The sequence below is a fragment of the Miscanthus floridulus genome, chromosome 8 (genome assembly GCF_019320115.1).
Source record: "Miscanthus floridulus cultivar M001 chromosome 8, ASM1932011v1, whole genome shotgun sequence".
NCBI classification, from domain to species: domain Eukaryota; kingdom Viridiplantae; phylum Streptophyta; class Magnoliopsida; order Poales; family Poaceae; genus Miscanthus; species Miscanthus floridulus.
This window is the reverse complement of record NC_089587.1, coordinates 96,327,380-96,351,654: the sequence shown is the minus strand read 5'-3', so window position 1 is coordinate 96,351,654 and position 24,275 is coordinate 96,327,380. Positions and strand designations below refer to the sequence as shown.

The window sequence follows — 24,275 nt, the reverse complement described above, 5'->3', positions numbered from 1 at the left end:
CTCGCCGTCGTTGCTAATCGGTGTGTCATCTTCCTCTAGGTGGCCCTCGTCTTCTCTTTCTCTGGCACCGGGCTCTGGTTGCGTAGGTATGAACCCTAACCCTAACCCTTTTTTCTTCTCTTTGCGCAGGTCGGTAGCTTATGCGTCGTCCTCTAGCTGTGGCATAGAGCGACCAAGATGGCCCCGCGCACCGTTGAGGAACGGGGCTGGAGAGGATGACGACGAGGGCGCCATGGCTGAAGACGATGTCATCTTGCCACCAGGTTTGGCCCCCGAGGGCGAGGACGACGATGATACCCGTGAGGACACTGTTGCGTTGTTCGGTATCGATGTCAGTAGCGGCTCTGCTCCGATCGATCTAGATGGCGGCGGCGGCGGCGGTGATGAAGGGGCGACGACGACTGGGACCCCGGTCGCCTCCAATAGCTCATCTCCATCTGTTGTTGGTACCTCTTCTGTTGGTAAGCGTAAATCTGTTGTGGGCTGATTTTGATGAGGTCTATGAGACTGTGAATGGTAGACAGATTTGCACTAAAGCTACCTATAAAATGTGTAAGCATATGTTGTCTGCTAGATCTTCTGCTGGCACTGGCCACTTAAAAGAGGCGCCAGAAATTTTGTAGGAAAAAAACTGATCAAGCTGCTAGGGTTCAGTCTAGGCTTGCTTACAATTCTGATGGTTCTGTGCATAACTGGGACTATAAACCTGATGTTGCTAGATCTGAGTTATGTCGCTTGATTGCTAGGCTTGATTTACTGTTAGATATTGGTGAGACAGAGACCTAGGAGGAGTACATTGTTCGTGCTCATAACCCTAGGTTTGTTAAGGTATCTAGACAGACCACCATTAAAGATCTTAGTAAGTTGTTTACTGAACGTCGTAATATGCTTAAGAATTCTGTGTTGTCTGCTGCTTCCTCTATTGCTTTGACTTTAGACATTTGGTCTGGTAATGCTAAGGAGAACTATATTAGTGTTGTTGCTCATTATGTGAATGTTGATTGGGAGTTACAGAAAAAAGATTATTGGTCTTAGGTTGATAGAGGTGAAACATTCTGGTAAAAATATTGTTGAAAGAATTGCTTATTTGATTGATGAGTATGGTCTGATTGATAAGGTTTTCTCTGTAACTTTAGACAATGCTTCTTCTAATGCTAAGGCTATGAATACTTTGATATCTATGTTTGCTGGTTATTCGGGTCCTGATCCTTCACCTGAGCCTTCAGATCCTTCTAAGCGTAAGTATAGTCTTGTGCATCAACGTTGTGCTTGTCATATCATTAATCTGACTGTAAAATCTGGTTTAAAGAGGTTTAAACCTTACACAGAAGATTTTAGAACTACTATTAACTTTTTAAATTCCTCTAATCAAAGAATTGTTATCTTCAAGAACTATTGTACTGCTCAGGATGTTAGACCTAGAAAGTTTGGCTTAGATATAGATGTTAGATGGAATGCTACATACCTTATGCTTAAACACTTTATTCCATATAAGCATGTTTTTTCCATATTCATTAATTCCAATTATGGCTCACAATTGTTGTCTGCAAGGCATTGATATGTAGCTGAAAAGATATTGAAGTTCCTGAAACTATTTTATGACTCCACTGTTGTTCTTTTTGGTGTTTACTATCCAACTAGTCCACTTATTCTGCACCATCTGCTAGAAATTTCTTCTCATTTGCATGCAAGTGAAAAAGATCAAAATCTAATAGCTGTTGTATATCCTATGAAGCTTAAATTCCTTAAATGCTAGTAGGATATACTTCTGTTATATTCATTTGCATTCATTCTTGATCCTAGAGCTAAGATGAGAAGTTTATTTAATATTCTACAATTACTTAAAGAGACCACTGGTTGTGAGTACAGTTCATATTATGCTGATGTGAAAACTGAAATTTACAAGTTGTTTAATAAATATGAGAGAAAGTTTGGTACAGCTAGGTCTCAAAAGGCTGCACATCCTGCAAGCCATATAGGTAAGAAAAACAGGCATGGGGAAGAATCTTTAGAGGCCTTAGATCTAGAATTGTTGGTCCTTCCCCTGCCTCTGCCCCTACTTCATCTTCATCTGGTTCTACTGTTTATGAGCTCTCAGTTTATCTGGACAGTGACAATGTCACTGCATATTAGGATGATTTTGATTTACTTCTCTGGTGGCATGACTACAAACTAACATATCCAATCTTATCTATAATGGCTAAATATATTATGTCAGTTTCTGTTTCTATTGTCTCTTCAGAATCATGTTTCAGCTTGACAGGAATGATAATTGAAGAGCGGTGACGGCACTTGTTGCTTGAAACTGTGGAGATGCTAACCTGCATAAAGGATTGGGAGTTAGGAGAAAGAAGCTTAGAGCATGTTGTTTACAACCAAGAGTTGGAAGACTCCTTTAAGAATTTGTATCTTGATGAAGATGAATATGGGGCTGTTGCTGGTACAACTAGGGCTGGTGCTACATTTGGGGCTGCTGGTACATCTGGGGCTGCTGGTACATCTGGGGCTAGTGCTGGTTAGTGTGAGACTTAGTGAGTTAGTGTGAGACTTAAGAGATGAGAGTGTTATCTGATGCTGGTGCTGGTACTTAGTGAGTTAGTGTGAGACTTGAGAGTTGAGACTTGAGAGAGGAGAGTGTTATCTGGGGAGTGAGGACTGGAGTTGGTGCTGGTACTTAGTGAGTTAGTGTGAGACTTGAGAGAGAAGAGTGTTATCTGTATCTGTCATCAGTGAGACTGTGACTGTGAGACCTTTGAACAATTGTTTAGTTTAAGAGCTGTGCTGCACTCCTTTTCTCTTTCTAGGGTTTCTCACAATGGTGAGTTTTACCTAGAAAGGTTTTTAATAAGGCAGCATTGCACAAACAGCTCATTTATCTTATCTCCTTTGGTGCCTTTTGTTTAGTTGGATTAGGTCATTTGGAGTTTGCTAAGTTCTTGACTTAGAAGTTAGAATATGTGATCAGTTTGTGTCTGAGTAACTGAGTTTGGTCATTTACTTAGAAGTTTGAATCTATGAATAATTATGATTGTGAATGAGTCATTTGGTCATTTACTTAGAAGTTTGAATTTGTGAATAATTGTGATTGTGACTTGTGAATTGAGATTTTGAAATTTGAATGAACGAATCTGTGCTTAGTGTTGGATGAGAAGCATTTTGAGATGCCTTAAGGTCATCGGGCTTTGGGCTGGCACGACCCGTAGATCTGGCCGTGTTTAGCGGCCGGCACGACACGAATTACGGCCCATAGTACCGTGCTTGGGCCGAAGGCTAGGCATGAGGCCCGAAGAGGCACGGCCCGGGTGGCATGGCGTGCCGTGCCGGCCCGACCCCTTACGGGCCGTGCCTAGCTCGTGCCAGTGCCGTGCCGAGCTGGGCTGGCCTGTTGGCCATCTATAGCTCCTCCTCACTGATTTTGCAATGATGGGTCCAATTTCTATATGAAGGCGACGACACTTACCACGTAACGATGCTTGAAGAATGATCCCTGCAATGCGACTTGGCAGAGGTAGACCATACCGCAAAATTTTTATGGGCCAGGCAAACCATGGGTCGCTTATATGCTTCACACAGGTGATGGCTGTCAAAATCGTAATTTTAATCTCCTCGCATTTACTGCACCCCTATCATCTCTCAATCCAGTGTTGAGTTTCTGCAGTTCGATATGTGTAGTAAATGTTATAAGTATTATGTTATTGGAACAATCATCGCGACTACTCTAGTTAATGAAGTGGTATGATCTTTTCTCTGTCATACTAATTTGTCATTAACTTGCTAGAAATCTACTTATTCAGGGATAGAGGGAGTAACAATCATACATAAGTGGCACATGAAACTTACCCGACCTCTTATATTTCACCTTCATAATGTTGCTTAATTAATTACATTCTCTATGTCGAAATGAATGTTATTCTATAAACCTGAACAAATGTTCGTCTAGATTCATAGCAAGAATGACAACTTTTTCAAATGGAAGGCCTATTTTTCAAAGCGCAACTTCATTTCATAAATTATTTTTCCTTCGTGTGTCCCTCTTTTCACCGTTGTTTACACCTAGAACACGGTATGTTTGCATATCTCCCTTTTATTACTTACTCTCTTGATTAATTTTTCTCTACGTCCACAAACAGATTTTTTTGTCCTTGGCTTAAACAAGTAGATGGCAACTTAAGTTCTCAAGTTTGTGTGGGAGCAAGCTCATTTGGTTTATTTGGTTGAGTCGAAATTATTTGGTTTTTGACAAAAAAGATACTACCGTCTTATTTGCAGATTGTTTTTAGAGCTACACATAAGACACAGTTCTGGTCCATCTTATAAAAGGACCAGGACTGACCAACGTTAAAATGGACAAGTTGTATCCCGAAGACAACAGCAATTGAGATCTTCGTCAAACATGGATGGCCGTTTTTGAATAGGCTTACAGCATAGTTTATTGTTACTTCTTACGATCTTTTTGAGTGCATAACTTATGCAAAGATCGGAATAAAACTTAGCAGCAAAAACACTTTCCAGAAACTGAACGAAACACAACTATAGTATATGCTATCAAGTTTATACATTAGAGTGCTTGCTAGTAAAGCACTATGTGATCTGTTCCAGCTTGCCCCTTGCTAAGAAAATAAACATTGGAGCTGCCCTAAGCCTGCCGGCTGCCGATTATTAGAATGTAGTAAAAGAAAAAGGCCCAGTTGCATTTGATTGGGCTGTCATGTCAATAGGGCCGTAGCTAGGCCGAATTCTGGACCTGAATAAACACGCTTTCAGCACGGACGGGTTTAGCGGCGAAAACAAGAAGGAACAGGTTACACCGAAATAAACGCAACAAGCCTTGTGACAACTGGCCCCACTCGACAATGGTCCCACATTCCATGCACGCGGGCTGACTGAGCCACCGGCAGCACCCGGTAGCCGTAACTGTCACGGGTGGATTTTTATTTTATTTTTAACACTTTTTCTAAACTAATTTTAAATCTAATACTGTTTTTCCCCTAAACTAATACTTTTGGCCGCACTTATTATCATGGCGCGGTGAAACGCCTGTGCCGCGCCATGCATGGTGGCGCGGCCAGAGGATGACGTGGCACTTCCACGCGCCATGGCCGCTGACGTGGTAGGAGCTGCCGCGCCGCCATGCATAGCGCGGCACTGCTGCGCCCCCGCCCACAGCGCGCCCCTTCGTCAGATGTCTTCTACCTTACCGTAACGATGGTCTGTTCTCCGTTCAATGTACCTTTTTTCAAACTTTATATCCCGCTTCTATGTCGTTGTACTTATCCTATTAGATTTTATCTCTTGTTTCAATGTCGCTGCATATACTGTATCCATCTTATCGATTTATCCTTACTTGACATAGCACTGCGTTGCTGAGTCTAGTTTCGTAGCCCTGAACTATAGGCCATGCCGCTTTGCTCTGTTACGCAAGATTGGTCATACCGTCTAATCAGAACCAACTTTTTGCAGTCTGAGACGACGTGCCTATAGATGCTGCTGTCGGTGCTGTAAACAACTACAAGTGCTGCCGAGACGTATTGAAATGAATATGAAGCAAATAAATGGAGTCCATGCGCAAGTTGACAAGTTGCCACATAATATTTTCATTGGTTCATGAGTCTGCAAGTTTCGGACGACAATATTTGTTCGACGTTCGACATAACAAACTAAGTCCTAGGAGTGTAAGAATCCCTCAGATGCCTTTGTCTCTTTGGATTTGTAGTCAACACATTGGAAGTGTAGCCAACGTCGGTGTGGTCGCATTGCCGGTGCGTACGGCTCGTACCCTGCAAGTATACGATATGCACGATTACTTATAATCTTTATGATCGTTAGTTCATGGAGCTTACGTATTTAAAGAAACTACCTTTGTTACTACCTGTGAGGCTCCTTGGGTACCAAGCGGGGCACCACCTAGCTGAGAAATGCCGATCTCGTCCTACGGCCAATCGTCCCACTGGTCGTGTTGTATGTAGAAGCCCGGGGGGTCGTCGTCCTCGTCCTCGTCCTTGTTTGCAGGGTCTTTCGTAGCGCTATGATGTGGTGATGTACGCACTGCGGAAGTGGCACCTGTCACCTGCTGAGAAGAGCCGGCTGGTGTCCTCAAAGAGCCAGAAGACGTGCCACCCGACTGTGCAGGGACTGTCGGTTCCACCCAAGGAGTGTCCATGTAGCTCAACTTCTGAGCTAGCTTCCTACAGCTCCGCTTCACCTTCTGCATAAATAGACGTTAAAGTTAGTGCATTTCCCAAACGTATATACACTAAAGAAACATTTTCGGAACAGACAAGTTTATATTTACCTCCACAAAAGCCTCGAGAACGCCTGGCCCCTACCCTCTAACTCGTGAAGCCAAAATGTTGCTTCATTGGACATCCTTGATAATTATGTCGCCTGGGTACAGAAACACAGTTGAACAGTTTTAGTACACATACTTAATAACAAATGGATAACAAATTATACCATTCGAGTATCTTACCACGTATCTTTGAAGCGGGGCTCTCTATAGTTGTGTGTCGTCCCTAGTGGCAACGTCGTACACATCTTCGATCACATCTTCCTCATCGTCCTCGTCAATCGCCTCCTCAGTGTACGAGGACTTGATATGTGTCCTCGTAGACTTGTGAAGCCACCGCAGGTACTCGTCGAAGGTGTGCTGGTCATGTGGGGGACCCGCATCGACCGGCTGCCGGTCCTTGTTCTGCCACAATTGGATGTACGCGTTGTGTGTCACGCGTCAATCCTTGGTCTTGTACCTCTTCCTACGGTCATACCTACAATAAAACGATTGTTAGTTATACCATACACACCTCTGAATTGTAGCTTTGTTATTAATCGATAATGCACCTATGCAATTCTTGGTTTGTGGAGTAAAGCGGTGGTGGGTAGCCTGTCATTCTTCCAAACTGCCTGCAAACCCTGATTGGCAAGTAAATCTCGACCATGTGGAAGAAAATAAGAGGGACGTTGTAGCGATATTCGTCTGACTCATCCCTAGTGATAGGACTCAGATAGGTTGTGATATAGTGTACATCAAACAAGACACATGTATGATAGTAAAGAGAGCATAACCTGGTGCTGTGTTAGGACATTGAGATCGTCTGTGTACTCCCTATACTTGCGCCTCGCATTTTCTCTAACTAACTCTGCTTGCATCTAGATGTACAGAGCTATAGGGAGTGTATCCTACCCGTTCTAATGCTGCATTGAACACGATAATAAATTAGCCATTAATAATTTAATCATATGTAACTGCCTCGAAGAATATAGTGGACCGAAGTACTTACCGGTAAACCAGTAGCAAGGGGCCTCCCAACAGGCCATCGTTCCCAACACCAAACCTGGAGTAGGTAGGAGCAACCCCCAAGGTTCTCATACCCTGAGGTGCGACAGCAGGCAATGCATAGCTGTCGATACGTCCATGCTAGAACTGCGCTACCCTAGTTGTACACCGCTATGTTATCCCATGGCTAGCATAGTATGTTAAGGAAGATCCAGCTGATAGTGTTGCCCGAGGTGTTTGGGAAGAGGAAAGCACCAAGGAAGTGCTAGAGCCACACTCTAGCGAATCTATCGATCTGAGCCTCATCAACCTGTGGGTCCAAGTAATCAAAGCACTCTATGATCCATGACGACGAAACACCATAACTTTTCCTGAAATTCACCAAAGAAAATAAGACCCGATGGCTGCAGGAAAGTAATGCAAGTATTGAATAGGCTTGAATTGCTCACTTATTTTTCTTGGAAACCTCGTCATCCGGTGGAAGAAAGCCAGTGAACTAAGCCACCAGCTCCCTCCAGTGATCGTTGTCAACTATACCTGTCACTGGAAGCCCCCCCAACCGAAGGCCAAAGATAGCCTTCACGTCCTGCATGGTCAAGGTCATCTCACCGCAAGGTAGGTGGAACGTGTGGGTCTCAGGCCTCCACCTGTTATAAGAATAGAATGACTGTTAGTTGCCTCAAATTTTTTATAAGAATGTTTACGTACAATGAAGGCACTTGCACCTGTCTACAACTGTAGTAAGTAGTGCTGGGTCAAGGGGTGGAAGACCGTAGTTGACAACACGAACAAGCTCAAGAAAGCCGGCACGCCGTATGTACGGCGCATAACGCTCGTCCCACTAGTGCGCCCTGGTGTGCGTGTGGGGCCTCAAAGGAGGCAAGGGCACCTCTACATCGGTGTCACTCAAGAAGTGTGCTCGGTACGGCTCGTCGTACTACACCTCAAGAAGGGGGTACAACAGATGCTGCATGGGAGAGGCCATCCTGTTAGAAATTGATAAACAAAGGGTTAGAGTATTCAAATTAACATTATGTAGCATTGTAAAATTTGAACTACTTGTTATGCAATAGGAACACAATATGAAAGCACATGTATATATTCAAAGTAACATTAACAGAATTATTAAACAACTTCACTAGGAAAATAAGCAACTTCTATGTATTCAAACGGACAAAAACGTCATTAAAGCTAGGAGGTTCATCAAACCATTCCAAATCACTGTATCACGCTCTACTAAGTACCGACACTTGAAAACTAATATCTATACTGACAACCTTTACTACTATAAACTAACTAAATAATAAATACCTAATCAATCCCTAAACCCAAAGGCCTAACTAACAGCAACCTAAACCCTAACTACATAACCAAACCTTAACTATACTACAACACACAACCTAAACCCTAAAAACTACCTACCTAAATAAACAAATTCACTAACCTAACTATACTAAATCACTAACCCTAACTATCCTAAATTACTAACCCTAACTAAAATAACATTCATAATAACAATAAATCGAGAGAGTGAGCTACCTTGATATGAGCCAAAGAAGAGGAGGCGACGCTAGCAGGCGAGGCGGCGGTGGCTGGCGTAGGTGAGGAAACGGCACTGGCAGGCGGCGTCTGGCGCAGGCGAGATGGCGGCGGCGCCTGGTGCAGGCGACGCGGCAGTGCTGGGCGGGCGGGGGCACAGGCGGCGACAACGTTCAAGGGCGAGGGTGGGCGTAGTGGGGGCGTCATGGGATTTAATTGGGCCTTGTCGCACCACTAGCGATGGCGCATCACAGCCGCGCCAAGATGGGTGGCACGGCAGACCCTGCCACGCCGCCGCCACATCATCCTCTCACCACGCCGCCATGCATGGTGTGGCACAGGCGTTTCGCCACGCCATGGCAATAGGCGTGGACAAAAGTGTTAGTTTTGGAAAAAAAACAAACAGTGTTAGATTTAAAATTAGTTTACAAAAAGTGTTAAAAAAAATTCCTCGGGTGTGGGTGCGGCGCAGACGAGATGAGGCGAGCAGATGCAGCCCGAGCGGGTGGTTCGTTGGCTTGGCGTGGCATCGGCAAATCAAGGCCAATCGAATCTGTCGCTCGCGTTATCTTCGTCCTCGAGTTGTCAGTTGTCGCCTCCTCCCCCTTCCCATCCCCACTGCGCAGCTCAACAGTCAGTCAGTAGTCGCCCCCACACGCCTCCACTCTGCCCATGCTTCCCCACCGGCTCTTCGATCTCTAGGAATCCGTGGCTGAGGCGCCGGCGATGGCGGTCCCGTGGTCGACACCGACTACCTATGCCAGGTCGACAGGGCACACCGCCACCTCCACGCCCTCATCTCCAACAAGGGATGCGCCTCGATCATGCTCCGCCTCGCGTACATCGCCAATCACTCACCTCCTCGCGCACTAGTATACTACTCCCCCAGACCCCCAACTACTACTGAATTTTTTTTCTTCATGGCCCTATTGCCTCTGATTGGCATGGGGATTCCTTGGCTGTTGGACTCTCTCTTATTGGCTTAGCGGCCTAGTCTATGGCATGCTTGCTTGCTTGCTGCTCTCTCATGCTTCATGGTTGAGCTCATTGGCCTGGTGCCCTGGTTCCGTGCCTAGTCGTGGCTTCATCTAATTTGGTTTGGCTTTTTGGTGAAGGAATTTGTTGAGCACCTTGCCTGCGTGTGCATGCGCGTGCCCTAGCGTTAAGAGCATCCTAATCTTAGTTTCCTTGCTATGGCTATCGCACTGATAAGCGAAGAGTAGGGGGTGATGAATTTTGAGTTGTTAATTTCACATCTGGTTCCGTTGATTATGTTATAAAGCGGTTAGGATCTTCTTCTCTCTGTCTTTCATGATCAACATAGTAGATGAAAATAGAATACGCAGACACAAGATAGGGAGACTATTCTTTATTCATCTAAATATTGGTGATTACAACATAGAACTCCCACGTATATATAGTCCTGCCAAGGTTTAAAAGTTTTGGTAAGAGCCCACATACAAACGGAATAGGATTAGGATTTCTCCCTCTCCTTTCCATATAGGATGGAGTCCGTATGTTTTACAATACCCTCCCTTAGACGATTACCACGATATGCACATGCCTCATTAAAAACTCCATCCAAAAATCCAGTGGGGAAAAATGGTTCTTGGAGAAAAGAATACATCGCATTCGTAAATTGCATTGCACATGTGTAGGGTCGAGATGGTGGACTAGAGGGGGGTGAATAGTCCTTTCTAAATTTAATCGCGTCGGCTAACCGAAACAAGTGCGAAATTAAAACAATTGGTCTAGCCAAGACTACACCCCTCTATCTATGTTCTCTAGCACCTTGCAATGATTCTAATTAAGCAACTAAGGTGCCAAGCTAGCTAGAGCTCACCTATCCAATTCTAGGAGCAAGGTCATACAAACCTATGCCACTAGTATTTTGCACACCGGGAAGCTCCTACACAATTCTAGTAAGCAAAAGCCCAAAGCTCCTAAGCTCACTAGCAATGCTCAATAACAAGACAATCAATGCCTAATTAGAGAGCGCAAATACTTAGCTACATAAACTAAGCAATGTGACTAACAAGATTACACAATCCAAATTAGCCACGCAAGGGAGCTACTTCTATGCTACACAAGCAAGAAGGTAACTAGTGAGCTACACAAGCTAACAAATTACAAGAGCAACTACACAAGCACAATGTATATGAAAGTAATTACAAGCTTGTGTAAGGGGATTGCAAACCAACGGGAGGAACAATGTTGACACGGTGATTTTCTCCCAAGGTTCACATGCTTGCCAACACGCTACATCCCCGTTGAGACAAGCTCCAAGGTTGCCAACGGTCCTCTTGCTAGTGGTGACCCACAAGTCACACTCTCCCACGTGGAGTGCTTACCACAAGCTCTAGCACTTGATCCGGTCGGACCACTTGTTGCCATTCGTGTCTTGCTCTACTAGAGTTGCTCTTTGCAGCTCCCGTGGGGTGAGCACAATGCCCCTCACAAAGCTATTCTTTGGAGCACTGCATAAGCTTCTTGTGGGCTTCGACGGAGACCACCACCAAGCCATCTAGGAGGTGGCAACCTCCAAGAGTAACAAGCACCACCAGCTTGCAAGGCGACCACCTAGTGCCACTCGATGCAACCTCATGATGCAATCGCACTAGAATCGCTCACTCATACAGTAGGATGATCACTGTCAAGCATGTGTGATATGGAGGGCTCCTAAGCACTCTCAAGCATGGACACAAAGTCCCTCAAGGTGCTCAGCTCTAGCCATGGCTGAGATGACCTTCTATTTATAGGCCCCACAAAAATAGAGCCATTGTACCCCTTCAATGGGGATAGCTCGTGGTGACCAGATGCACCCGGTCTAGCGTCCAGTCAATGGATGCACACCATAGGTCACCTCCATTCAACCTCAGTCGCTTGATCTCAATGATCAGTTGCCACGCGCTAATGGTCAAGTGATGACTGAACGCAGCAAAGTGCCAAGACCGGATGCACCTCTACCGAGTCCGATCATTTATAGAGAAGTTCCATTCATGACCGGACGCGTCCACTGCTGCACGATCGGACATAGACTAGCCAAAGTCTAGTCATTTATAGAGAGCTCCCCGAGCTTCTATGTTGCGACCAGACGCGTCTGCTCCTGCATGACCGGACGCAACACCTGAGTCCGGTCATTCTCCGAATGCCATGCGTCACTACTGTTCCTCAAGCCAGCACGTCAGCGTATGTCAGAACTGACCGAATGCGGACCCTAAGCGTCAGGTCACTCTTCATGCCAGCATCTAGTGACAAGACCGAGACCATGTGCTCACTGCTGCCACTGACCGAATGTGCCGGTCCTGCTGAGGCTAGCGTCGGGTCACTCATAGTGACCTCCTTTCGCCTCCGTTTCTTCACCAAGTTGATCCACATCAAATCCAACTTCTTCTCCTTTGTAAATGTGCCAATACCACCAAGTGTACATCACCATGTGTATGTGTGTTAGCATGTTCATAATCATTTTTCAAAGGATTAGCCACGCCACTCGATCCTAGTGACGATGCAAAGTTAGATCACTCGAGTGGCACTAGATGACCGATATGCAAACAAGTTTGCCCCTCTTGATAGTACGGCCATCTATCCTAAACCCGATCATCAACTTCTCCACACACCTATGACTAGTGAAATAAAATGCCCTAGGTTAAACCTTTGCCTTGAGCATTCTATTCCATCTCCTTCATTGTTGATGCAACACATGCACCAACCAATCACCAAATGATATGATCCACTTCATATCATCACGTGACCGTATTGGTTCATCGATCTTGACTTCACTTGCTTTTCACCGTTGCCTTCGTCCATCAGCGTCAAGACTTGCTCAAGCTTCACCGCCACACGATCCATCGCTCCAAAGCCTCTGACTTGCCCTTTACGCTTGCAACCGGTCCATCAAGCCAAGTCTTGTCTTGAACTTCTCCACCTTGATCACATGACTCAATGTCATGTCTCATGTGCAATGAGCTCCATCATCATCACATGTATGAGCTTCGCAACATCTCTGAGCCATTTCAACCTTCATGGCATATGTTGCTCACACACATGTATCTATAGACTAATCACCTGTGTATCTCACATAAACATAATTAGTCCACCTAGGTTGTCACTCAATTACCAAAACCACACAAGGACCTTTCAATCTCCCCCCTTTTGGTAATTGATGACAACTCTACAAAGATATGGAAATTAAGCTCTTTTGGATTCATGTTGCTTGCCCAAGCAATTTTACCATGTGTAAATAATTTTGGACAAGTACCACAAACCTGAAATAGTAGTATTAGCTCCCCCTACATATGTGCTAGAGTGTTTGGTTTGAAGCTCGCACATATGCATAGATTGGAATTGTGGGAGAGTAATTACTACCAAATGATGCTAAGGTGTATAGAGTAAACCTTTGAAGTGTGATACCAATCAGAGTTGCACTTTTAACACCATCTGTAGCACCATGAGTAGCTAGACAACAAAAATACTAGAAACCCTGTGAGATCAACATTATAAGCAAGGTTCTAGTACCACGTATAAAAATACAAGTCTAGCTACCATCTTATGCATGCTAGTTATCAAATCATCATTCAAGTTCTATAACTAGCATACACCACACAAGCATGCATATTAAATTTAAAAAAAATTATGCAATGCAAGCAAGCACATGACTATGCACATATCAAATGCAACCAATCAAAGTTCATGAGCTTGCTCTCCCTACTTGTGTGCTTCTCTTGTCTAAGAATTATGATCCATCTCTTTTCTTCATTGTTGCTCCCTCTTTGTCCATGTCCATGTCCAACCTCTACTTCTTTTCTTAAATGTCTCCCAAAGCTTTCATATCTTTGTACAATCTCTCCCCCTTTATCATTAATTTCCATAAAAGGTGTGCTTCTCATTGATGCAAAGACTTGCTTTTGGGTAGATGGTTAAGGCTTATATCTTGCATTTTTTATGGACATCACTTGATTATTGGAATGACACCACTTGTAGATACCACTTGAAATGTAGGGCTTCTTGAGATACCACACATAGGATCTTTGATCTTGATACCAATTTATGGGACACCTCCCCCTATGACATATCATGAGTCATCCATTTTCTAAACTTGAACTCTTGTAGGTGAGGGATGCATTCTTCATTTGAGGATCACTTAAAGTTGAGGATCACTTATGGAACCATCGTCTTGCATGATTGATACCACGTGTAGAAGTGATACCACTTGAAAGAATTTTATAGTATGGAACCACTTGTTGTATTTATCAATAAAAATTATTTCTTGAACCTTTGCTATCATCATGAGTACCACTTATAGGATATCACTTGTGAGTTGATCTAGATATCACTTGTGAATTCTTGATGAAATACTTGAGTCTAGATACCTCTTGAAACAAACAAACTAGATATCTATTGTACTGTTGTCTTGTGCTTGTACTCTTATCATTATCATGAGTTTCTATGGTTGACTTGAACTAAATTGATTTGCCTAAGCTTATAAGTCCGGTTTGAACCAATGGCAAGCTTCTTCACACCTCTTGCAAGGGTTATCTTGCCAATATTGTACTTGTCACTTGTTGGCAATCAAATTAAATCAAATACTTGGGTTCACTGTCTCATGAACAAATTCATATACTAACCACTAGATCAACTAATCATTCAAGCAATAGTGGTAGGCTATGAATTTAAAACTTTCATTTGTTATGCATGATCCTATAAAGCATGTACTATATGCACTAATCGCATACTAGTAAGAAATAAAATGATCATGCACATTACAATGATACATTTGCTATGTTGGAGTAGAGGATAGTCACATAGATTCCAATTCATTTCTCCAATAGCAATGTGAAGTCCAATTATAAGCTTTGTGAAGACCAATAGATACCATTTTGAATTTCATTCTTCACACATATGAAATGAATACCACTTATAATCAAGTGCACTATCTTGTTGTAGTTAGCTTGCTTCATCTTTTGATCAATGCTTGCATGAGAGAATTATTTGGAATACCACTTGAATTGCCTTGACTAGCTCTCTTTTGGGTGTTGCTTGCTTTTCTTGATCAACCCTTTTGATTGCTTCAACTAAGCATCTCAAATGTCCCTCGGATCACCACTTCCATATTAGCCTTCCAAGTACCACACTTGGTTTACCTACACATAGGCGGCAAGCCCCTACACTAGGGAGAAGTGATCTCTCTCCAAAAATCATTCTTGACACTTACTTGAAATAACTTGATTGATTGATCTAAGTGATGGACTTAACTTAATGAGTAACCTTGATTTCCTCTTTAAGTCCTTTTCTTTCTACTTGTTTAAGTCTTTTTCTTTCTACCAAATGATCTTCAATAATCTATAGAACTTAAACTTCATCTTCATCTTGAGTTTGATCTTGATCTTTCAATTTGAGTACCAAATATGTGCAAAGTACACTCCTCAATGAAATTGCCTTGTACTCTTTGCTTGTCATGCTTCTAGATCATCTCAAAACCAAACTTAGGTACCTCAACCACTTATAAACATGTTACCAACTTGAGGACCTTTTAATCAAAGTGACTCTAGATCAATCCAACATTTGTCACTTTTCTGGCAGATTTTGTATCCTTTAATGAGAAATGCATATCTCCCAAAGTACAAATACAAACACCACGAAATTTGGTGGAGATGTGCTTCACTAAGTTATCTAGCAGCTATAAAAATTTGAGATTCATTTGACTTTTATATTGCTACCAGATTTCAATTCTTCCACCACTGTTATATGCTAAAAACTGATGCACTATAACTAACAAGACCCACTCCAAAATCAAAGCATCTCTTATCCAATTCTCATAAAATTTGTATAGTATCTTATACCATAAGTATAGAGCATGTACACCAATGTTTATGCCAATCCAATAAGTTTTGATCACTCAAACATGGCTAAGATCACAACTCACTTAGATTTTCAATATAGTACAGATTTGAATCACTTGAGCTATACTTTATCAAATGTGAATCAAACTTGAAATCAACTTGTTTGAATACTTTCACAAGACATAAATCCATTCAATCCACTTACTAAATGTCATCTTATGAATTTATCCAACATAAATCAATCCAAACTTGATTACTAAGCAATTATCTATTCAATCATCTTATAGCAAGCAATCATTGCATATTTATTCAATTTAATCAACTCATATGCACCCAAATGAAATGATCAACAAGAGATATACCTTGGTTAGCTCATGATCATCCAACTAGGAAGCTTTAACTCAAATATTTTTACAAGCCATCAAATAATTCAATAAATCACCACAACTTGAATATGACACTTGTATGTTGATAGCACTTGAACTTCACTAATTCTTGGCTTGGCATTGGGATAGAATTGCATTAAGCTTCAATGCTTGATTATGGTGATCAATATAAAAACAATTGAATCAAGCCTCCAATGCCATGGTACCTACACACATTCATCCACTTTTTGATGGTACCCAAACAAGTTTGGATCCACTCAAGTTAGGAGAAACATACTTAGGCAAAGTCTTAGTATAAGTAGCGGAATGTTTTGCAATAGCAACCATAGAGGTACCATTACCATCCTTCCTAAGCATATAATCATCATCAATTGAAATAGGCTTATGAATGTTACCTAGGGGACATGAATATGCCATGTGTCCCCTTTCCCGGCATGAGTAGCACTTTCTCTTTGATTGAGCCTTCTCTTCCTTGCTCATGTGGTGCTTCCCATTGCCTTGCCTCTCATGAATTGCTTGAGCCTTCTTCTCAAGCTTGGTAGGACACTTATAGGCCAAGTGTCCTGTATTTCCACACTTGAAGCACTTGATGTGAGCATAGACTTTTTTCTCATCTAGTGTCTTGCTCATCATCTTGGCATCTTGAGTTTGCATTGGATGCCTTGCCTTTCCACCCCTTCTTGTTTTCTTCTTCTTCATCATTAAGTCACCACCATCTTCATGATAGATCTTGACTTGCTCTTGGGGTGTCTTCTCTTGCTCAACTCGTGGCTTTGGTTGAGGCTCTTCTAGTTGCTTTGCCAATTGCTTGGTTGGGCACATTGAGGTAAGATGACCCCAAGTGCGGCACTTAAAGCACTTGACATGCTTTAGCCTCTTTTCTTCCTTTATCTTCTTGAGCTTCTCAATGTTAGGGCAACCATTTACAAGGTGTCCTGCTTCATGACACCAGTAGCACATGGTATGAGAGAGCTTTCTTTGTTGTAGCTTCATCATCTTTCTTTCTCTCTTTCTTTCGCCCTTTGTCATCTTCTTCTTGAAGCCAAGGCCACACTTGTCACCATAGTTTCTTTGAGTCTTCAACATGTGCTCAAAGGTGACTTTTGAGTTGTAGCACATCTCTAACTTGTTGCTCAATTTCTTCACTTTATTTTTTGAGTTTATTGTTCTCCTTCAAAAGGTTAGTCTTACAAGACAAGGAAGTAGTACAAACATCTATATGTGAAGAGCATGGCATATATAATAAATTATCACAAGAGGTGGATATATCCTTCTTGCCTGCATCACAAGGGTTAGCAACAATATGTGATTGATCAATTGACCTATGTGATGAGCTCTCACTAGTTTTAGTTTTTTCATTGGAAAGCTTCTTAGTGAGAAAAGCATGGTCTTGTACAAAGTTATCATGAGCAACACTAAGTTCCTCATGAGCCAATTTTAGCTCCTCATGTGAACAAGTAGTAACATAAAGTAGATGCTTTTATTGTTCACATGTGTTCTTTAGAAAAGAGTTTTCATTTTTCAATTTCTCGATTTTAGCCATCTCTTTTTCTAAAGCTTTGATCATGCAACCATATCTATCTAGAAGCTCCTCATATGAATCAAGATCAATCATATTTGCATTAGATACCTTAGTGTCACCTTGTGACATGAAGCAATGTGATGTAGTTGGAGAGCTTAAAAAACATCACTCTCATAGCCCAAGCATGATCCATCATTATCACCATCAAGTGTGCATAGAGTAGCATCATCATTGGCATCACTTGTGGCATCATCATCAATCTTGTCAAGTGATCTTGTCGTATGATCATCATCATCATCACTTGACCATGAGGTGGAGCAATTTTCCACAATTACCGAATTGTGGCTATGCTCAATATCCTCATGTGCCTCCTTCTTGGGCTCATCATCATCATCAAAGACCATCCCATACTTCTCATTGAGATAACTCCAAATCTCATGAGCGGTCTTCATGTCAATGATCTCACCAAATATGCTATCATCCAAAGATCTATACATGATGTCAATAGCTTGGGTGTCAAGATCTAGGCATTTCTCTTGTGCTTGAGTTAGATTATTTTCATCCAACACATGAGAAAAAACTACATCTATCATCCACCATATTTTAGGGCAAATAAACTTAAAATTTCATATCATCCAATTTTCCCACCGTGCAAAATATGTGCCATCAAAAATATGTGGACACACAACATCTAGCCCATAAGTCGCCATCCTCTTGGGTCGGTGAAGACCGAAAATGAGAGACCTAGTTCTGATACCACTTGTAGGGTCGAGATGACGGACTAGAGGGGGGTGAATAGTCCTTTCTAAATTTAATCGCGCCGGCTAACCAAAACAAGTGTGGAATTAAAATAATTGGTCTAGCCAAGACTACACCCCTCTATCTATGTTCTCTAGCACCTTGCAATGATCCTAATTAATCAACAAAGGTGCCAAGCTAGCTAGAGCTCACCTATCCAATTCTAGGAGCAAGGTCACATAAACCTATGCCACTAGTATTTTGCACACCGGGGAGCTCCTACACAATTCTAGTAAGCAAAAGCACAAAGCTCCTAAGCTCATTAGCAATGCTCAATAACAAGGCAACCAATGCCTAATTAGAGAGCGCAAATACTTAGCTACACAAATTAAGAAATGTGACTAACAAGGTTACACAATCCAAATTAGCCACGCAAGGGAGCTACTTCTATGCTACACAAGTGAGAAGGTAACTAGTGAGCTACACAAGCTAACTAATTGCAAGAGCAACTACACAAGCACAATGTATATGAAAGTAATTACAAGCTTGTGTAAGGGGATTGCAAACCAATGGGAGGAACAATGTTGGCATGGTGATTTTCTCCCGAGGTTCACATGCTTGCCAACACGCTATGTCCCCGTTGAGACAAGCTCCAAGGTTGCCGCTGATCCTCTTGCTAGTGGTGACCCGCAAGTCACACTCTCCCACGTGGAGTGCTTACCACAAGCTCTAGCACTTGACCCAGTCGAACCACTTGTCGCCCTTCGTGTCTTGCTCTACTAGAGTTGCTCTTCGCGGCTCCTGCAGGGCGAGCACAATGCCCCTCACAAAGCTCTTCTCTAGAGCACCGCACAAGCTTCATGCAGGCTTCGATGGAGACCACCACCAAGTCGTCTAGGAGGTGGCAACCTCCAAGAGTAACAAGCACCACTAGTTTGCAAGGCGACCACCTAGTGCCACTCGATGCAACCTCATGATGCAATCGCACTAGAATCGCTCACTCACACAATCAGATGATCACTATCAAGCATGTGTGAGATGGAGGGCTCCTAAGCACTCTCAAGCATCAACACAAAGTCCCCCAAGGTGCTCAGCTCTAGCCATGGCCAAGACCACCTTCTATTTATAGCCCCCATGAAAATAGAGCCGTTGTACCCCTTCACTGGGCACAGCTCGGGGTGACCGGATGCTTCGGTCAGATCGACTGGACGCACCCGGTCCAGCGTCCGGTCAACGAATGCACGCCACATATCGCCTCCATTCAACCTCAGTCGTTTGATCTCAATGGTCAGTTGCCATGCACCAATGGTCAAGTGATGACCTGACACAACATAGTGCCAAGACCGGACGCACCTCTACCGAGTCCGGTCGTTTCTAGAGAGGTTCCATTCACGACCGGACGCGTCCGCTGCTGCACGACCGAACGCAGACCAGCCAGAGTCCAGTTGTTTCCAGAGAGCTCCCCGAGCCTCTATGTTGCGACCGAACGAGTCCGGTCCTGCACGACCAGACACAACACCTGAGTCCGGTCATTCTCCGAATGCCACGCATCACTGATGTTCCTCATGCCACCACGTTAGCGTATGTCAGTATTGACCGGATGCAGACCCTGAGCATCCGGTCACTCTTCATGCCAGCGTTCGGTCATGACACCGAGTTCCCACGCTCACTGCTGCCACTGACCAGATGCGTCGGTCCTGCGGAGGCCATCGTCCGGTCACTCACAGTGACCTCCTTTCGCCTCCGTTTCTTCACCGAGTTGATCCACATCAACTCCAACTTCTTCTCCTTTGTAAATGTGCCAATACTACCAAATGTACATCACCACGTGTATGTGTGTTAGCATTTTCATAATCATTTTTCAAAGGATTAGCCACTCAACTTGCCACGCCACTCGATTCTAGCGACGATGCAAAGTTAGATCACTCGAGTGGCACTAGATGACCGATATGCAAACAAGTTTGCCCCTCTTGATAGTACAACCATCTATCCTAAACCTAGTCATCAACTTCTCTACACACCTATGACCGGTGAAATAAAATGCCCTAGGTTATACCTTTGCCTTGCGCATTCCATTCCATCTCCTTCATTGTTGATGCAACACATGCACCAACCAATCACCAAATGATATGATCCACTTCATATCATCACATGATCATATTGGTTCATCGATCTTGACTTCACTTGGTTTTCTCTGTTGCCTTCGTCCATCATCGTCAAGTCTTGCTTAAGCTTCACCGCCACGCGGTCCATCGCTCCAAAGCCTCCAACTTGCCCTTCACGCTTGCAACCGGTCCATTAAGCCAAGTCATGTCTTGATCTTCTCCACCTTGATCACATGACTCAATGCCATGTCTCATTTGCAATGAGCTCCTTCATCATCACATGTGTGAGCTTTGCAACATCTCCAAGTCATTTTCACCTTCATGGCATATGTTGCTCACACACATGTACCTATGGACTAATCACCTATGTATCTCACATAAACACAATTAGTCCACCTAGGTTGTCACTCAATTTCCAAAACCACACTAGGACCTTTCAATCTCCCCCTTTTTGGTAATTGATGACAACTCTACAAAGATATGAAAATTAAGCTCTTTTGGATTCATGTTGCTTGCCCAAACAATTTTACCATGTGAAAATGATTTTGGACAAGTAACACAAACCCGGAATGGTAGTATTAGCTCCCCCTACATATGTGCTAGAGTGTTTGGTTTGAAGCTTGCACATATGCATAGATTGGAATTGTGGGAGAGTAATTACTACCAAATGATGCTAAGGTGTATAGAGTAAACCTTTGAAGTGTGATACCAATCGAAGTTGCACCTTTAAGTTCATCCTTAGCACCATGGTTAGCTAGATAATACTTGGAAAAATAAAAAGCACTAGATACCTCGTGAGATCAACATTAAAAGCAAGGTACTAGCATTACTTGAAAAACATACCAAGTGTCTAGCTATCATCCTATGCATGCTAGTTTTCATTTCATCAATCAAATTTTACAACTAGCATACATCACACAAGCATGCATATTGAATTTAAGAACTTATGCAATGCAAGCAAGCACATGAATATGCACATATCAAATGCAATCAATCAAAGTTCATGAGCTTGCTCCCTCTACTTGTGTGCTTCTCTTGTCCAAGAATTTTGATCCATCTCTTTTCTTCAATGTTGCTCCCTCTTATCTTATCTCTCTTGTACAATCTTAATCTCTAGGCTTTCATATCTTTGTACAATCTCTCCCCATTTGTCATCAATTTCCATAAAAGGTGTGCTTCTCATTGATGCAAAGGTATGCATTTGGGGTAGATGGTTGAGGCTTGAATCTTGCATTTTTTATGGACATCACTTGATTGTTGGAATGACACCACTTGTAGATACCACTTGTAACTTGTACCACTTGTATCTTGTGTAGGGCTTCTTGAGATACCACACATAGGATCTTTGATCTTGATATTAATTTGTGGGACACCTCCCCCTATGTGATAGCATGGGTCATCTATTTGATACACTTGAGCTCTTATTGGTGAGGGATGCATTCTTCATTTGATGATCACTTGTGGAACCATCGTCTTGCATGATTGATACCACGTGAAGATGTGATACCACTTGAAAGAATTTTCTAGTATGGAACCACTTGTTGGATTTGTCAATTTTGACCATTTCTTGAACATTTGCTATCTTCATGAGTACCACTTATAGGATGTCACTTGTGGGTTGATCTAGACATTACTTGTGAATTCTTGATGAAACACTTGAGTCTAGATTCCACTTAGAACAAACAAACTATATATCCATTTGCATTGTTGTCTTGTGCTTGTACTCTTATCACTATCATGAGCTTCTATGGTTGACTTGAACTAGATTGATTTGCCTAAGCTTCCAAGTCCGATTTGAACCAATGACAAGCTTCTTCACACCTCTTGCAAGGGTTATCTTGCCAATGTTGTACTTGTCACTTGTTTAGCAATCCAAATTAAATCAAGTACTTGGGTTCACTAGCTCATGAACGAATTCATATACTAACCACTAGATCAATTAATCATTCAAGCAATAGTGGTAGGCTTATGAATTTAAAACTTTCATTTGTTATGCATGATCCTATGAAGTATGTACTATATGCACTAATCGCATACTAGTAAGGGATGAAATGATCATACACATTACAATGATACCTTTGCTATGTTGGAGTAGGGGATAGTCACAGATTCTAATTCATTACTCTAATAATAATGTGAAGTCCAATTATAAGCTTGGTGAAGACTAATAGATACCATTTTGAATTCCATTCTTTACCCACATAAAATGAATACCACTTATGATCAAGTGCACTTTCTTGTTGTGGTTGGCTTGCTTCATCTTTTGATCAATGCTTGCATGGGAGCATCAACATGAGAATACCACTTGAAATATCATGATTAGCTCTCTTTTGGGTGTTGCTTGCTTTTCTTGATCAATCCTTTTGATTGCTTCAACTAAGCATCTCAAATGTTTCTCGGATCACCACTTCTATGTTGGCCTTCCAAGTACCACACTTGGTTTACCTACTCATAGGCAGCAAGCCCCTACACTAGGGAGAAGTGACCTATCTCCAAGAACCATTCTTGATACTCACTTGAAATGACTTGATTTATTGATCCAAGTGATGGACTTAACTTGATGAGTAATCTTGATTCATTCTTTAAGTCTTTTTCTTTCTACTAGTTTAAGTCATTTTCTTTCTACCAAATGATTTCCAATAGTCACTAGAACTTAAACTTCATCTTCATCTTAAGTTTGATCTTGATCTTCATCTTGAGTACCAAAAGTGTGCAAAGTACACTCCACAATAAAATGACCTTATACTCTTTGCTTGTCATGCTTCTAGATCATCTCAAAACCAAACTTAGGTACCTCAAACACTTGTAAACATGTTTTCAACTTGAGGACCTTTCAATCAAAGTGACTCTAGATCAATCCAACATTTATCACTTTTCTGGCAGATTATGTACCCTTCAAAGAAATAAGCATATTTCCCAACGTACAAATCCAAATACCACTAAATTTGGTGAAGGTGTGCATTACTAAGTTATCTAGCAGTTGTTCACTATTGCCTTCATCCATCGGCGCCAAGTCTTGCTCAAGCTTCACCGCCACGTAGTCCATCGCTCCAAAGTCTCTGACCTGCTCTTCACGCTTGCAACCGGTCCATCAAGCCAAGTCTTGTCTTGAACTTCTCCACCTTGATCACATGACTTAATGTCATGTCTCATGTGCAATGAGCTCCTTCATCATCACATGTATGAGCTTTGCAACATCTCCGAGCCATTTCAACCTTCATGGCATATGTTGCTCACACACATGTACCTGTGGACTAATCGTGTGTATCTCACATAAACACAATTAGTCCACCTAGGTTGTCACTCAATTACCAAAACCACACAAGGACCTTTCAACATGTTGTCTTATTAAAAACCTTACGTGAGAAACCTTCAAGTAAAAACTCACATAGGAAAAAAAGAGTACAACATTTAACCTTCTTGGTCATGTATTCTTTAGAATATTCTATTCTTCATGAATAGATATTTATCTTCGTGATCTATGCATAAACTTCAGTGTTTTAGCAAATATGATCTACATGATCTTTGTAACTCTAGTGGTTTACCTTCAAGGTAGATTCAATAAAATATGCTCCCCCTCATAAAGCCAAATTTTGAACTTCATCGTTCAAACCACACTTTTCATAAATGTGTGCTTAATTAATGATATGTATTACCAAAAAGTTGGCTCATAATTCTTCTATGAATTATATGGATATAAATAAGAGCAATATGCTTCATGCATAATGACCACTTATCAATTGTGCAAAACAAATAAATTTATCCTTTAAGGTAACAAATCCTTTCAGAGGATTATGAGGGTAAATAAGTTCATATTCAATATTTTCTAAATAGTTTATCAAACTTATACTAGAGTTTGAGTACTTATAATTC

The 24,275-nt window shown here is 42.2% G+C and overlaps 1 pseudogene; it reads left to right on the top strand.

The window, feature by feature from the left end:
- The first annotated feature begins 232 nt into the window (after window positions 1–232).
- LOC136469607 (probable L-ascorbate peroxidase 8, chloroplastic) overlaps window positions 233–24,275 on the top strand; it is a 42,227-nt pseudogene continuing 18,184 nt past the window's right edge.